General features: G+C 40.3%; 1 protein-coding gene and 1 long non-coding RNA gene across 2 annotated transcripts in view; both read left to right on the forward strand.

Annotated features, from left to right (window-relative positions):
• Nucleotides 1-15,094, forward strand: part of LOC127158771 (stonustoxin subunit beta-like) — a 77,097-nt gene that overhangs the window by 31,347 nt on the left and 30,656 nt on the right. The gene's annotated exons all lie outside the window — the stretch shown is intronic.
• The window catches only part of LOC127158772 (uncharacterized), a 30,940-nt gene continuing 29,786 nt past the window's right edge, over nt 13,941-15,094 (forward strand). Inside the window, exon 1 of the long non-coding RNA XR_007826267.1 lies at nt 13,941-14,012. This is a non-coding gene — a long non-coding RNA (uncharacterized LOC127158772). The remainder of the gene's footprint in view (nt 14,013-15,094) is intronic.

Genomic DNA, 15,094 nt, shown 5'->3' on the forward strand with positions numbered 1-15,094 from the left:
AATGGGAACATTATGAGTGCCTTTTCTAACACATTGATATATTTATTTCGTCAATGTGACCACATTAATACAGTGTCACATATAAAACATTTGAAAGTTACATTTAATAATTCACTGATGCATTTCAACAGGTTTTAGACATACTTATTCATTACGCTGTTGTTCCCCTTCAGTCGTTCTCTACGACGTTACGTCATAACTGACGTATTTGGGGTCTCCCTTGGGAGGCCAGTCACCTCTGAATAAACTGGAAAAGGCCAATGAAAATTGGCGAGTGGATTTTGCATGCCAAGCCACTCCCCCGTACATACCGGTATATAAGATGGCGGCCTGCATCCACTCATTCAGATTTCTGCTTCAGAGCTTCACCCACAAGCTGACTGGAAACTCATCGTTGGATTCTCTCGATGCTGCGTAGCCGGCTGCATCTCTGCACCGGTAACTTTGTATTACAGCGAAGAACCCCTCTTGAGTGCACGCTTGTGCCGCGGTCCTTCCGTGGGCAAACCAGCAATAAAAGAGCAATTTTCCAACGAAGCACGGTTGTTGAGAGTGTCTTTTTCAAGACGCATCTCTGATCGTGTGTTTTTAGGGAGTGATAGTTTCCTTACTTCCTCATGACGGACACAATCGCTGTCTCATCGGTCTGGGTTGTAAACAATGCACATTGAGATGGCGTTTGTGGATGGGTTTTGCCCGCGCTCGTGGGCAGACCCATTATTACGTCGGTTTCTTCCGATGTTGCGCGATAAGCACGTGCTAATTCGAACAGACAATGTTCCGAAGGTAGCGTATATAAACCGACAGGGGGGTTTGCGCTTCCGTCGCATGTTGCAATTTGCCCGCCATCTCCTCCTGTGGAGTCAGTTGCGGCTCAGATTGCTGCGGGCTGTTCACATTCCGGGAGAACTGAATCGTGCAGCCAATGCGCTCTCACGACAGCTCACTCGTCCCGGAGAATGGCGACTCCACCCCCAGGTGGTCCAGCTAATTTGGAGTCGATCTGACGAAGCTCAGGTACACCTGTTCGCTTCCTCGGAATCCTCCCACTGCCGGCTGTTTTATGCCCTGACCGAGGCCCTCCTCGGCAGGGACACCTTGGCACACAGCTGGCCCCGGGGACTCATCAAGTACGCCTTTCCCCCAGTGAGCCTCCTTGCACAGACTTCCCTGAAGGAGGGAACAGACGTTACATCCTCTTGCCACAATTCTGGGCTGCGCTGGGGCGCTCGGTTTTTGGCTTAGCTCCTCAGCCTAAATCTGAATGAGTGGATGCATGCCGCCATCTTATATACCGGTATGTACGGGTGAGTGGCTTGGCATGCAAAATCCACTCGCCAATTTTCATTGGCCTTTTCCAGTTTATTCAGAGGTAATTGGCCTCCCAAGGGAGACCCCAAATACGTCAGTTATGACGTAACGTCTCCGTTCCCTCCTTCAGGGAACGAGGGTTACAGATGTAACCGAGACGTTTTTTGATATCTATTCCCTTACAGAGCCCGGTACAAGACTGAAAACAGAAACTGAAAAAAACTGAAAGGTAGCAACTAGGGGTGTCACAATAAACCGGTATTCGTGATATTCAAAGCATGAAACATTGGCATTGTGTTAATTTAGGGTGTGACACTATAGTGGAATTGGCAATAACCACAATATGAATAGGACTCTTATGTGAACACAACACGTAAATACTCCAGCGCCAGTACCTGGTTGGCCTCCCAGGTGGCAGTATTGCATCTTAACGCTGACACCTGTCATACAAGAAGACGACGCAGCATGTGCATCTACTTTTAAAGGTGCGTTTCCACTGGCACATAGTGAGCAGAGCAGAGCCGGCGTTTTAACCCTTTCACGCGTACGATCACACCAGTGTGATCATTCTTAGCTGGTCCCTGAAGCGTACGATCACACCGGTGTGATTCGAATGTTCAGCGCATCACATGATGAACTGCTGAATTCAAATCTAGTTTGGCACTTTGGCTGGCGCTGAGCCAGATCAGACGTGCTAAGCGCTTGTCATATTATCACAACTATTCCATGTTTTCAACCATATAATGCTTATTTTAGGTTCCGGACAATTAAATACACAAGTCCTAGTAAAACGATGTATTTATATTTAGCAAAATACACGCCAATGTCTATGGCAGAGGCAATAATGATCCTTACAAATGTTATCTGACGACATGTTTTATTGATATCATGTACACATTGTGTAGGTAACTATAAAGTTTACTCTGCTCTTCTCCAAGCTCACCAGAGACTTACTTTAATGTTTTTCAGGAGGAGAGGATGAATTTGCGTTTTGTAAATCCCACAGCTCGGATTCAGCGCGAACTAACATGGCGGCGCCCATCACCCGGCATGGATCAACTAACACGCTCATTATAAAAGTGTTTAAACCTCCAAACACATTTACTTCAGAATCAGAATATAAGGTATTTCATAATATAGTGAGCACATTTGTGAATATAAATAATAAAAAGGGAAAAAAACGATATAAAAGTGATACATGTGTCATACAGCGCTATTGTGGCTGCGTTGTGTCACATGACAAACACGACGCGTTGCCATGGAAACAATAAGGCTATACGTTCTAAATAACGGTCGCCTAAAAAAAAACTCACCCTGGGGGCTCAGCTAGAATATTTTAAACTCACGTGTGAAAGGGTTAATTCAGTCCTATGAAAGCGGAGCTTAAAGGAGAATTCCAAAACAAAGATTTACATATTATGTACTTACCCCATTGTTATCCAAAATGTTCATGTCTTTCTTTCTTTAGTCATAAAGAAATTATGTTTTTTGAGGAAAACATTTCAGCAGTTTTCTTCATATGATGGACTGCTATGGTGCCCCGATTTTGAACTTTGAAAATGCAGTTTAAATGCGGCTTCAAACGATTCCAAATGTGGTTGTAAATGATCCCAGCCGAGAAAGAAGGGGCTTATCTAGTGTAACGATCAGTTATTTTCATAAAAATAATACAATTTATATACTTTTTTAATGTCAAACGCTTGTCTCACTCTGCCTGGACTGTTTTTTTTTTTCCGGTTTGTGACAGGGTATGTCGGAAAACTCCCATCTCATGTTCTCCCTCAACTTCAAAATCACTCTATATTGCTGTTTTACCTTTTTTGTTAAGGGTGTTTGATCTTCTTTGCATGTTCACTTTGCAAAGACTGGGTCGGTACTTCTGCAGCAATGTAGGATGATTTTGAAATTATTTTTGAAGTTGAGGGAGAAAATACGATATTTTGACATACCCTAACTGTCTTGAGCCAGAATATACAGGTTTCAACGAGAGGACGGCAAGATGAGCATTTAAGAATAAAAAGTATTTAATATAAAAAGTTATTTTTTTTAATAAAAATAACCAATCATTACACTAGATAAGACCCTTCTTTCTCGGCTGGGATCATTTACAACCGCATTTGAAGTCACATTTAAACTGCATTTTGGAAGTTCAAAATCGGGGCACCATATCAGTCCATTATATGAAGAAAAATGCTGAAATATTTTCCTCAAAAACCATAATTTCTTCAAGACTAAAAAAAGAAAGACATGAACATCTTGAATGACAATGGAGTGAGTACATTATATGTGAATCTTTGTTTTGGAAGTGGCCTCCTCTTTTAAACGCTTGCGCAGTGCATTAGCTCAGCTTCCATAGGAATGAATTAACGCACTGTAATGGTGCGTTTCCACTGGCACGTAGCGAGCAGAGCGGGCGTTTTTTAGTTCATTCCTATGGAAGCTGAGCTAATGCACTGCGCAAGCGTTTAAGCTCAGCTTCCATAGGAATTAATTGAAAATGCCCGCTCCGCTCTGCTCCGCTCGGTGCGTTTCCACTGGCACGTAGCGAGCAGAGCGGAGCGGGCGTTTTCCATTCATTTCTACGCCACTGCTTTTTTGAATTGTTTTCTATTGGCAGTGAGCGCTCCAACGCTTTCTCCACGCCACTTTCAATCCCATAATGCACTCCGTGAGCGTTTACGCTCAACTTCCATATGAATGAATGGAAAACGCTCCACTCCGCTCAGCTACGCTGTAGTGGAAGTTGAGCGTAAACGCACTGCGCAAGCGTTTAAGCTTCCATAGGAATGAATTGAAAACGCCCACACCGCTCTGCTTGCTACGTGCCAGTGAAAATACATGGTAACCGCGTTTTCAATTCATTCCTATGGAAGATAAGCTTAAACGCTTGCGCAGTGCGTTTACACTCAACTTCCATAGGAATGAATGGAAAACGCTCGCCTCGCCCTGCTCGCTACGCTGTAGTGGAAATACGGCGTAACGCCGTATTTCCACTACAGCGTCAGATTTGCGCTCAGTGCCGCCGGCAACGCGGCAACGCCGCTGCTTTGGGGCGTGTGAATATACGGGCAGAGCACGCCTCTGAAAACTATGTTCACACCCTGTTTGGGTTTCGTCGTCTTCTTTTAACGGCGGTTCGCAAACTACACACTTTATTATCGCCATCTAGGTACAACCTACAATTCAAAGTGATGAACCATTGCCTGTACAGACAGCCCTACATAAAACACACGAGTGAAACAGCCCCAAAAAAGGCATCAATCTTATGTGAAATAAATGAACACACCTTTTTTCACTTTCTTTTTTTGCCTTCATTGCTATGATTAAACTGTTGCGAATGCATACCTATGATTGTGTATTTTTTACATTCCAGACATGATCGCATGCAGTATAACAGTAACATGCTATAATAATGTTCATAACATAAATTATTGAAAATAACCAAGTAAAATAGCATTTCTGATTAATGTTTGGCAAATCATACAGGTTTCTTTAATTACGTGCCTTCTAATGAACTAGAGTAATAAAATTAACCAATTTTGGGCGGAAATGCTGGGTTATAAAATGCAATCCACCACTGTTTGTCACTTGTCATCATGGACTATATAACGAAGATAGCAATTATCACTGTTCTTTATATGAGAAGGAGACGGCGCCGCCACCGCCGCCGCCATCGTTTCTGGGTGCATCCTATTCGCCGGTGCCGCGGGTCATACGGCGAATACCACTGTTTGGTCCAGGAACTTCGTTTCGACGAGGTCTTGTTTCAGCGTTATTTCAGGCTGAACAAGACAGAGTTTGACGAGCTGCTGGCCAGACTGGCACCCAGGATAGCGATGCAGAATACGACCTTTCGTGCGGCAATTCCCCCAGCCGAACGCCTTGCCATTTGCCTACGGTGATGCCCATTATTTTATCATGTGATATTTGATTTGTGTGTTACAGGTCTATACTTATTTAGTTGTTAATTGGAAAATGGACTTTTGACATTACACTTAAATATATGGACCTAGGGAATTCATAAGTTATTCGAAAGACATTTGTGTTCAGTGTAGATTTTAGCTACTTTTAATCCAAAAAGTTACTAATTAATTAATTGTCGATCCAGTTTACTTAGTACATTTCAGTTGAAATTACATGGATTCATTTATTTGTGTTTTGTAAAGCTTTCCCTTGCCATCATGTTTTGCATGGGTATAGAGATGAAATGAAATGTTGAAATAAAGTGTTATTTTATGCATTTTTACTAGAAAAAGGAAAAAACAGAGAGACTTATCAATGTTTAATGCTGTATTATGTTGATATTTAAATTTTTCATTAGGTTAGTGTTTTGGCAAGGTGTGATTTCTGTGATGGATCTGTTAAGAAAACAAATTTCATTAGAAAATAACCTCTTTTTGTAGCTGTAGCAACAATTTATTTGTTTAGCATTCATTTTATTACAAAAACTGCACAGCTCTTGTAACAGTCATATTTCTGTTGTTGCAGCTACCTTGCCACTGGTGATTCATTCACCACAATAAGCTACAGCTACCGTGTGGGTGTCAGCACAGTGGCATGCATTGTTGGTACAGTGTCCCAGGCTATATGGGAGTGGCCTGTTGGATGATTATATGCCTGTGCCATCCACACAGGAATGGAGCAACATCGCTGCAGGTTTTCTGGAGCGATGGAACTTCCCAAACTGTGTGGGTTCCATCGATGGCAAGCATGTTGTTATCCAGGCCCCTCCAAACTCAGGGTCTATGTTTTACAACTACAAGGGTACATTTTCTATGGTGCTTCTTGCAGTTGTGGATGCAAACTACCTGTTCCGTATTATAGATGTTGGCGGATATGGACGGAACAGTGATAGTGGGACCCTGGCCAACTCTGCCTTTGGTGAAGCCCTGAGAAATGGCACCCTTGATCTCCCACATGACTGTGCATTACCAGGATCACAGCACTGCACTCCACTGCCACATGTCTTTGTGGGGGATGAAGCATTTCCCCTACAAAGACACCTCCTGCGTCCCTTTCCTGGGTGCAATCTCTCCAGGGAAAAACGTATTTTTAACTATCGTCTCAGTCGTGCCAGGTTGACTGTGGAGTGTGCCTTTGGCATACTAACAAGCCAATGGCGTATGTACCGTCGATTGCTCACTATTAACCCAGCAAAGGCAGAGGTATGTGTGAAGGCCACCTGCATCCTCCATAACTTTCTGAGGATGCCTAAAAGAGGGACCAGAAACCGCCCATGTGTTTCTTCCTGGCAAAAAGAGGGGTCAGCAGCACTGCAAGAAGCTCCAAGTCTGGGAAGACTGGGAAGCAACAATGCTGCGCATGTTGGCATTAGCATCAGGGATGCATTTTCAACTTACTTCAGTGCAGAGGGTTCTGTGCCCTGGCAACATCTTGTGCTGTAGCTAGCTGGCCAAAAAAAACAGCTCTTTTAAGAGCTACTCACAATATACTCACAAAAAAGCAAATATTCCTTTTGTGTGTAAAGGAAATGTTGTAGTCAGACAGAAATACTTCTATTTACTCGCTCTCATGTCATTCCAAATTCTTTTGAGCTCATTTCTTCTCATTTCTTTTCAGGTTCACCTTTATACTATGTTACATTTCAAACCATTAGGGCTATTTAAACAGTATTGATTGAAGAAGTTTTATAGGGTATCTGTGTTTTTCTCTACACTGTAAGAAATAAAATGTGTAAAATAACAGAAAAACAAGTGCCAGCTTACTACCTGGATGTTATCAAAGTAATTTTATGGACATTTCTGTGAACCCTAAAACACAATGCAATGAAGTCCAAAATACAGGTAAAACACCTGTAAAAATATCTTACTAACAATTTTACTCTGCACTGGTGCAGGTAAGAATATTGAAGCACTGTTTCTCTGTGTATTTATTTATTTATTTATTTTTCAATGAAACTTATACACCCCTGCAGCACTTTTATTATATGCAGTAACAAGTTACTCTTTTTTATGTCTTAATAGACTGTATATTCTCATATAGGCTTTTACACACAACCGTATCAGAACCAAATATTTCCTAATGACCTGTAGTAATACACATTTCATGTATTCTTGATTTGGTGGTTTACACTGGTCAGTTACATTTAAATGGGCTGTAAATGTAACTCAAATCAACTTTACAGTCAACTATAATCACATAAAATGTAATTTCTCCACAACAAAATTGTGGTCATTAAAAATCTTTAAGATCACAAGTCCAATACATTTTCAAATTTAATGTTCAGCGTTATTATCAATTGTGCTATTATAAGCAGTACTGTTAAGGTAGACATACACATAAAACTGCTGGGTTGTTTCAACCCAAATTTGGGTAAAATAACAACAAATACAGCCATTGGGTTACATTTTGACATTACATTTTTAACCCAGTGTTTTTTTTCCATATTTGGGTTGAAACTACCCAGTAGTTTTTTAGAGTGTAGATGGAAGCATTTTTTATGATAAAGCTGCTATAAGTAAATTACCAAAACATGGATGTGTTTAAGTATTCCGAGTTCTGCTAAGTCATGCAGATCAATTGCTTCTAATAGGACACATATTATTGAAATGATCACAATATTTATCTTTGAAATGTCATTTTTTAATGATTTTCCACAGGTAATAATAAAAAATAAGAATAGGGCATGCCATGCCTGGATGTATACATGAACATAAATCTGGGTAAACAAGACTTAATTAAAGTTTTCCCCCTTTTTTATGCAGCACTCTAATTAACTGCTCTATTAATTTCCATCTCAGCTTCATAAAGGAGACGATGCATCTGAAATTTCACCTCTGATCGCTTTTGTGCGGGTAGCCTTTTAAGGCCTGGGAGAATGCTTCGAAGAAAAAGCTCATCCTCATCATAATTTTGTTGTACTTGTGGAGCAGGGATGGATGCCTTTTCTACTACTGAAAGCATACGTTCTTCAAAGCATGAAATTTTTTCTTTCCTGACTCGCTTTCTCTGAGGCTCAGTTAAGAAAGACTGACTGGCATTTGGCTGGTTATCTGCAGACTCTTCTGGTTGTAAGCTTGTACCAGAGCCTGCAGCAGGGGGTCCTGAGGGCTGGCTGCACTGAGCAATGTGAGAAGGCATAGGGGAAACTGGCCAACTAGACACACTGGCAGGCGAGCCAGGACAGTTTTCCAGATGAAACTGACTTCCTAGGTGCTGTTGATGCTGACTGTCTGGGCATTCTGTTCTGCTTTGGTTTTCTGGTGTGTGCTGGCCATCCTGTAATTGTGGTGTGAGCTTGCTGGATGGGCTATCTTCTTTACATTGGATGTTTGGATAATCTGCAAGCAATGTATTGGTGGCAGAGGGTTGAATGACTTTTGGCATGTTGCTAAAGGTCTCTCTGAATTCCAGGAATGGGTTTAAGAAGCTCATTATTGCAGAGTATTTCCACTGTTTATAAGCCACTGACCCAGCTCCACTCCTGCTGGCCTCCTTCTCTCTGTTTTTGTCCCTTTTGAACGCATCTCTCAGTCCTTTCCATTTTTTTTGCAAACATCAGCTAGATATGGTAAATATAAAAGCATTGTATGAATGTGTAGTTAAATCACTTAAAAAGGAAATTCTGTCAACTTATCATCAAACATTTACTACAAAGGATACATTAACAGTTAAGATAAGTCTTTCATGCAAATGTATCAACATTAACATAGATGTATTGTTTAATTTTATTGTAGGTTATTTCTTTATTTATATTTATCATATCAAGTTTATTTTTCTTATCACAATGGTAGGTAATGTCTTGTTTGATGCACCTGATAAGTTTTACAGCAAATATTTATTGCAATGTCGTTTTGCTTCTGAAATAAAAGTACCATAATAAAGAATGATACTTAAAAAGATGGTTATATAAGGGTTATTTACCCAAAAGAGTTACTAATATAGCATTTGAAAAACAAAATGTCATTGTATAGTATAATAATTGGTGGATCAATGAAAACTTGCTTATCCTATAATCTATACTTTTGCATTATTTTTATTTGTAACAATATGTAAACATCTCTGTTTAGTTAGGGATAATGGTCTTCAGTCCTTCAAAAGCAAGTCTTACTGAATTGATTTTTTTATTTGAGAGGAACCATCTACTTTTGTCTGTTGTTTACATAAAACTATGTTTAGATTTCAGTTCAGTATTATATATTAAAAACTAAAAATCAATAGCCTATTGTAAATACGAGAGGCTGGCTTTTATTGTAGCTATGACTTCTTGCAGATTTTAACAAAAACAGATGTCACTTTTACTACTTTTAAACCTACCAGGCACACCGACAGCCTCTGCCACTTTGCGCCATGCTTCGTTTTTCACTGTTGTGTCTCTATATGAATACAGAGATGTATCATACAGTGGCGGAAAAGACGACACTGCAACAATCAGCTTCTCTTCCATTGTGCTGCTTGCAAATTAACCATGCGGAACACATCGCGTTGACACATTTATCACATGTGTACTGTTAAATGGTTGTTTTGAAAAAATAATCAATACAAACACAGGGGCATATACATGGTTACGCAGTACGGGAAAAAAGTTTATTACAATATGTTTGTGTAAACAAAGTGTGAAGGAATACATTTTCAAAATACATGTATTATATACAATGACAATTAAATACAGTTTTGCTCACATATCCAATTGCATATAATGAAAGCATGCATTTACTTTCGCAGGACTTTTTTTAATTGTATGTGATTTCAGCTCAGTAGCCCACTAGTTCCGCAAACACTCGGAAACATACGTCAGAATCTTGCCTTGCCTACTTTCACAGCGATTGGTTGTCGCCCGGCGTTTTTCGCTCGATATTTGCATCAAGTTGAGGAATGCCCCACCTTTTTAACGCTCTCAGTCGCTCTCAACGCTTTCTTCGTGTCGCTTTCAATCCCATAATGCACTGCAAGAGCGTGTACGCTCAACTTCCATAGGAATGAATGGAAAACGCTCCGCTCCGCTCACTACGCTACGCTGTAGTGGAATTACACCGTAAGAGTCATGTCGCCAGGCACGTAGCGACCAGGGCGAAGCGAGCGTGTTCAATTCATCCCTATGGAGATTGAGCATAAATGCTCGAGGTGTATTATGGGATTAAAAGCGGCATGGAGAAAGCGTTGAGAGTGGCTTTTTAACATAAATCTCATATGCCCCAAAGCAGTGGCATTGCGTAATGGTGCTTTTCCACTACAGCGTCAAATCCACACTCCGTGCCCCCGGCAATGCTACAACATCACTGCTTTGGGGCATGTGAAATTTATGGTACAAAAGATGCTCTCAACGTTTTCTCCGTGCCGCTTTCAATCGAATAATGCATCTCAAGAGCATTTAAGTGCAACTTCCATAGGAATGAATGGAAAACGCTCGCTTCGCTCTGCTCGCTACATGCCAGTGGAAAAGCACCGCAAGAGTCATGTTGCCCAAATGGGAGAGTGAGAGGCTCTTTCCCCACTTAAAAAAAAAGTATTTTCTGTGTTCGTATATTTTAAAAAAGGGTGATACTTTTATTAAGTACCATGTTTTCATTACTTGTCTTATTTTTGTATTTGTATTTGCAGTCAAGTCATGGCCAATACGGCCTGTGCGTAGCATGCAATTTCTTTGTTCAAATCTATTACGCGATTAAAACTGATCTAGAAAAACTGACCATATTGCTACATTAAATTATGTACAATGTTAAGTTGGTTGCAGTGTCATGCACTTAATGCCTTATCTGCGGCTGTTCTAGGCGCACATTAAAACTAAATTAGCTGCATGATGTCATCATAAAGTTTCAACATTTGAAGTGGATCCTTTTATCAAAGATGTCCTAAAACCAAAACAATACCTGTCAAAGTTGTCTTAGGACAACTTTGATGAACTACTTCAAATGTTGACTACTGTATATTATTAAATTATATCTTTAGCTGAATCAAGCCGCTTTTCGCATTGCATTGTTCTTCTTGGTTCCAGGCTTTACACTGAAGGAATAGGCTGCGCTGCCTGCGCCTGGGAGTGAGCACAATAGTACAGATAATGAGCTCAGATGGAAAAGACTGTACAGTACCTCTTGTTGCATTTAAACGAATTAAATAAAAACAAATTTGTTTTTCGATTGTTTTATTAAAGTAGACATTTCAAGCTCTCTATAGACATAAGGTTCGGCACAAAGCCAAGCAAACAAAAGCAATTTGTAAGGTTTTGTTGTTATTGTGGAAGTACATAAAATAAAGCAGATATTTGTTTCTTTCCTCTGTTACCACAACATAAGGGATCAGGTTTGCACCAGTGCCGCCAACCTGAGAAGTGCCTTTATTATTATGAAGTGAAAGAAATGACAAGCCATTCTCTTCTTTGCAGACACAAAGACTAGCAAAGTTAGTCGAGTTCGTGGTCAGTATATGGCATGGATAAACTTGAATTATTAATATACCTTTATTTTTTATTTATTAATGCAGAAATGTGCGTGTACTCTGCAGTTGAAAACACGCTGCTTAATGTCACCATAATTATTTTTGTTTTAAATAGAACATGCCTATTTTACATGAAGCCACAAAGCCTCCAGCAGTGTGACTGAATTTTCATCTGTGTAATTTCAGTTGGAGGGGTTTGGGGTTTGGGACAGTTCAGCTGCATTGTGGTGGCTTCAAAGGCGTGAATCGCTGTCTTTCATATGGAGAATGTCTGATAGCTCATGAGTGTTTCAAACTGAGAGCAGGTTTAGACAAAGCATTACTTGGCAATGCAGCTATTTTGGCAATATTCACTGCTGTATTCATTATTGCATCCAACAACAGAACACCTCAAGTCAAGTCAAGTAAAACTTTATTGTCATTCCGCTACATGTGTGGACATACAGTGCAACAAAATGTCATGTCTCACAGGACCAAGGTGCTACATAAATAAACATAAATATAAACATACAACAATAAACGTAAGAGCAATTTTTAAACCTATACATAGCTAATTTACAGAAGCTGTAATCTAACTATACATATAAACGGTTGACTCTACACATAACCTATAAACATAACCAGAAGCGGTAATCTAACTGTACATATAAACAGTTGACTATACACATAACCTAAGATAGACTGTACAAGTACTTTTCATAATACTGTACAATGTTGTGCAAGATATTGTCAAAAGAGGTATTTAAGGTTAAGAAACAAGTAGTGCAATATCATTCGTAGTGCATTCACAAGTAAACATTTGTGTTATCTTATTGAGTCCTTGTAACATGGAGTGTTAATAAATATAGAGAGAAGAGTATGTTTCTACAGGTGGTTTGTTCTGCCCACTCACCTGTGTGTAGCACACTCAGAGTTGCACAGTGCCTACCTTACAACATGATTGTAAGAAAGTGTCTGGTGCATATAGAGGGGAAAGAGTTTATTTTCTACAGGTGTTTTTTTCAGCCCACTCACCTGTGTGTAGCACACTCAGAATTGCACAATGTTTTTGAGGTTTTCAACAGTTTTCATGTGGTGCGTGTGGAGTAGTCTTGCAGTGTGGGCTCTAATGCTCCAGAACCTGATGGCAATAGCCGGAAGGGACTTTGAAAGGGATGGGTGGAGTCTTTCACTTTGTCTTACTCACAGTGAGGGACAGGTTGTTAGCGCCACACCATTCAGCCAGCTGTGCCACTTTGTCTCGGTAGTGCTCGAGGTGTTGTGGCCGACATGGACTGACTGAGGTCTTCCAGTTAAAAAGTCCAGGATCCAATTATAGAGGGAGGTGTTTAGGCCCAGAAGGTTTAGTTTATTAATGAACTGTTGTGGGATTATTGTGTTGAATGCTGAGCTGAAGTCCATGAACAGCATTCTAACATAGGAGTCTTTATTTTTTAGGTGGGTAAGAGCCAGGTGGAGGGTGGAGGAAATTGCTTCATTCATAGAGCGGTTTGGACGGTATGCAAACTGGAGTGGATTGAGTATGTTGGGGAGGCTGGTTTTGATATAGTGCATGACTAACCTCTCAAAGCACTTCATCATGATTGGAGTCTGTGCTATGGGACGGTATTCATTTAGACAGGAGTCATTTAGTCATTTAGACATTCTTGTCTACATCCCTGCTCCAGAGTCGAAACAATGGCAGCCGGATTGTTACAGCTCATCGGGGGGGTCTAAGTTAAAATGGTCATAGGTGGCCTGGGTCTTTGTGACGTCACACAGTCAAGAAAATGAGAATGGCCTGAATTTAAAAAGGGGATATTATTTTTAGAAATTAAATAAAAACCACTGGGTGGATTTTAGGATTTTAATTATAGGGTGGATGTCTACACACACTGCCAAGACACATTTATGTTCAAACAACATGTAAAAGTGAATTTTACATCTGATGATCCCTTTAAGAATACAAATAACACACAAATAGCACAGTTTTCATGTTTCTGCTTATTTCATTTTAAATTTAAAATGAATGAAAACACTGACCCACTTGATACAAATGTAATGTTCCAAAGCACATATTCATAAATATGCAAACCCACTTTGTAGGAAGTTCAGCACTGTTTCCTGAGAATGAGCATTTCTAAATAACAAACCAGAGCAGAGTAAGTGCATGTGTTGACATGTCATTCTTCCGATTCTCACGACTTTATCTAAAAATACCCTGTTCTAACCTGTTTTAACTTGTTCTGTAGAAGCGAAAACATTTAGAGCTGTTCAACACTACAGTTCAGAGGAGGAAAAAGAAAGATCTACACATATTATCTAAGGTGAGTGTTTCATCTTTCTTTGGTTATTTTTATTGGTAATTTTGTGCTTCTGAGACTTCAAAGCTGTGAAGTAATTTTCATGATTTTATTTATTTAAACTTATGTCATTAAGTATAAACCGGTGTTTATACTTATGGAATCACTGAAAACTGCACTGTTTCTCATTTTATTGTGCTTTGAGTGTTAATTAGTCTGAGTTTTTCTTATGATGTGCTCTTAACTCTTTGAGTAAGAAAATATCATTTGTAGCTTCATGCTGTCTGCAGACAGTGTAAAAAATTATTATAACTTTATTTTTTATTTATTAATACAGAAATGTGCGTGCACTCTGGAGTTGAAAACACTGCATAATGTTACACCATAATTATTTTTGTTTTATATAGAACATGTGTATTTTACATGAAGCCACAAAGCCTCCAGCAGTGTGACTGAATTTTCATTTGTGTAATTCCAGTTGGAGGGGAATCGCTATCTTTCATATGGAGAGTGTCTGATACCATATATTAAACTGACCTGATCATTAAGTGATGTTTTATTAACAAATTTCGGTAGGAGCTCGCACAGATAATTAACATGGCCAATTCACCATTAGCAATCACACTCCGTATCCAAGCACCTCAACAGAATCCCTTTAAATAGCCAAGCAGTCCTACCTTCATTTATCTCTAGTTTTTCAGCATTGGCACGTCCAATAGCCTCAAACATGTCAGAGATCGAAATCGAGGAATATTCCTTGGATATCGAGGATCCTGCTGCTCCTCCAGCCTCTATCCAGGCCGCCTCTCAGGCCACCAGCGCTTCGCAGGATCCTCCAACCGAGCCCGCGATGCATTCCCGCGCCACCGCCGCTCATACTTCTAGGCGCCGTATCTCACCATCTCCACCACCATCTCGCCAGCTCCGGCGTCATCATCCCCCGCCGATCAACAAAAGCGGATCTCCTTGATCTTTACGCTTCTCTTCAAGCGGGGGAGAATCTAAATTCCACTCCTCCCTCCAGGGCCTCGGGCAGAGCATGCACGGGCCGCAGCGCTCCCTACTCACGGCCCGAGCAAACCACCACTCCTCCGAGGACGGCTTCT

The sequence above is a fragment of the Labeo rohita genome, unplaced genomic scaffold, assembly GCF_022985175.1.
Source record: "Labeo rohita strain BAU-BD-2019 unplaced genomic scaffold, IGBB_LRoh.1.0 scaffold_170, whole genome shotgun sequence".
In the NCBI taxonomy this organism is placed as follows: Eukaryota; Metazoa; Chordata; class Actinopteri; order Cypriniformes; family Cyprinidae; genus Labeo; species Labeo rohita.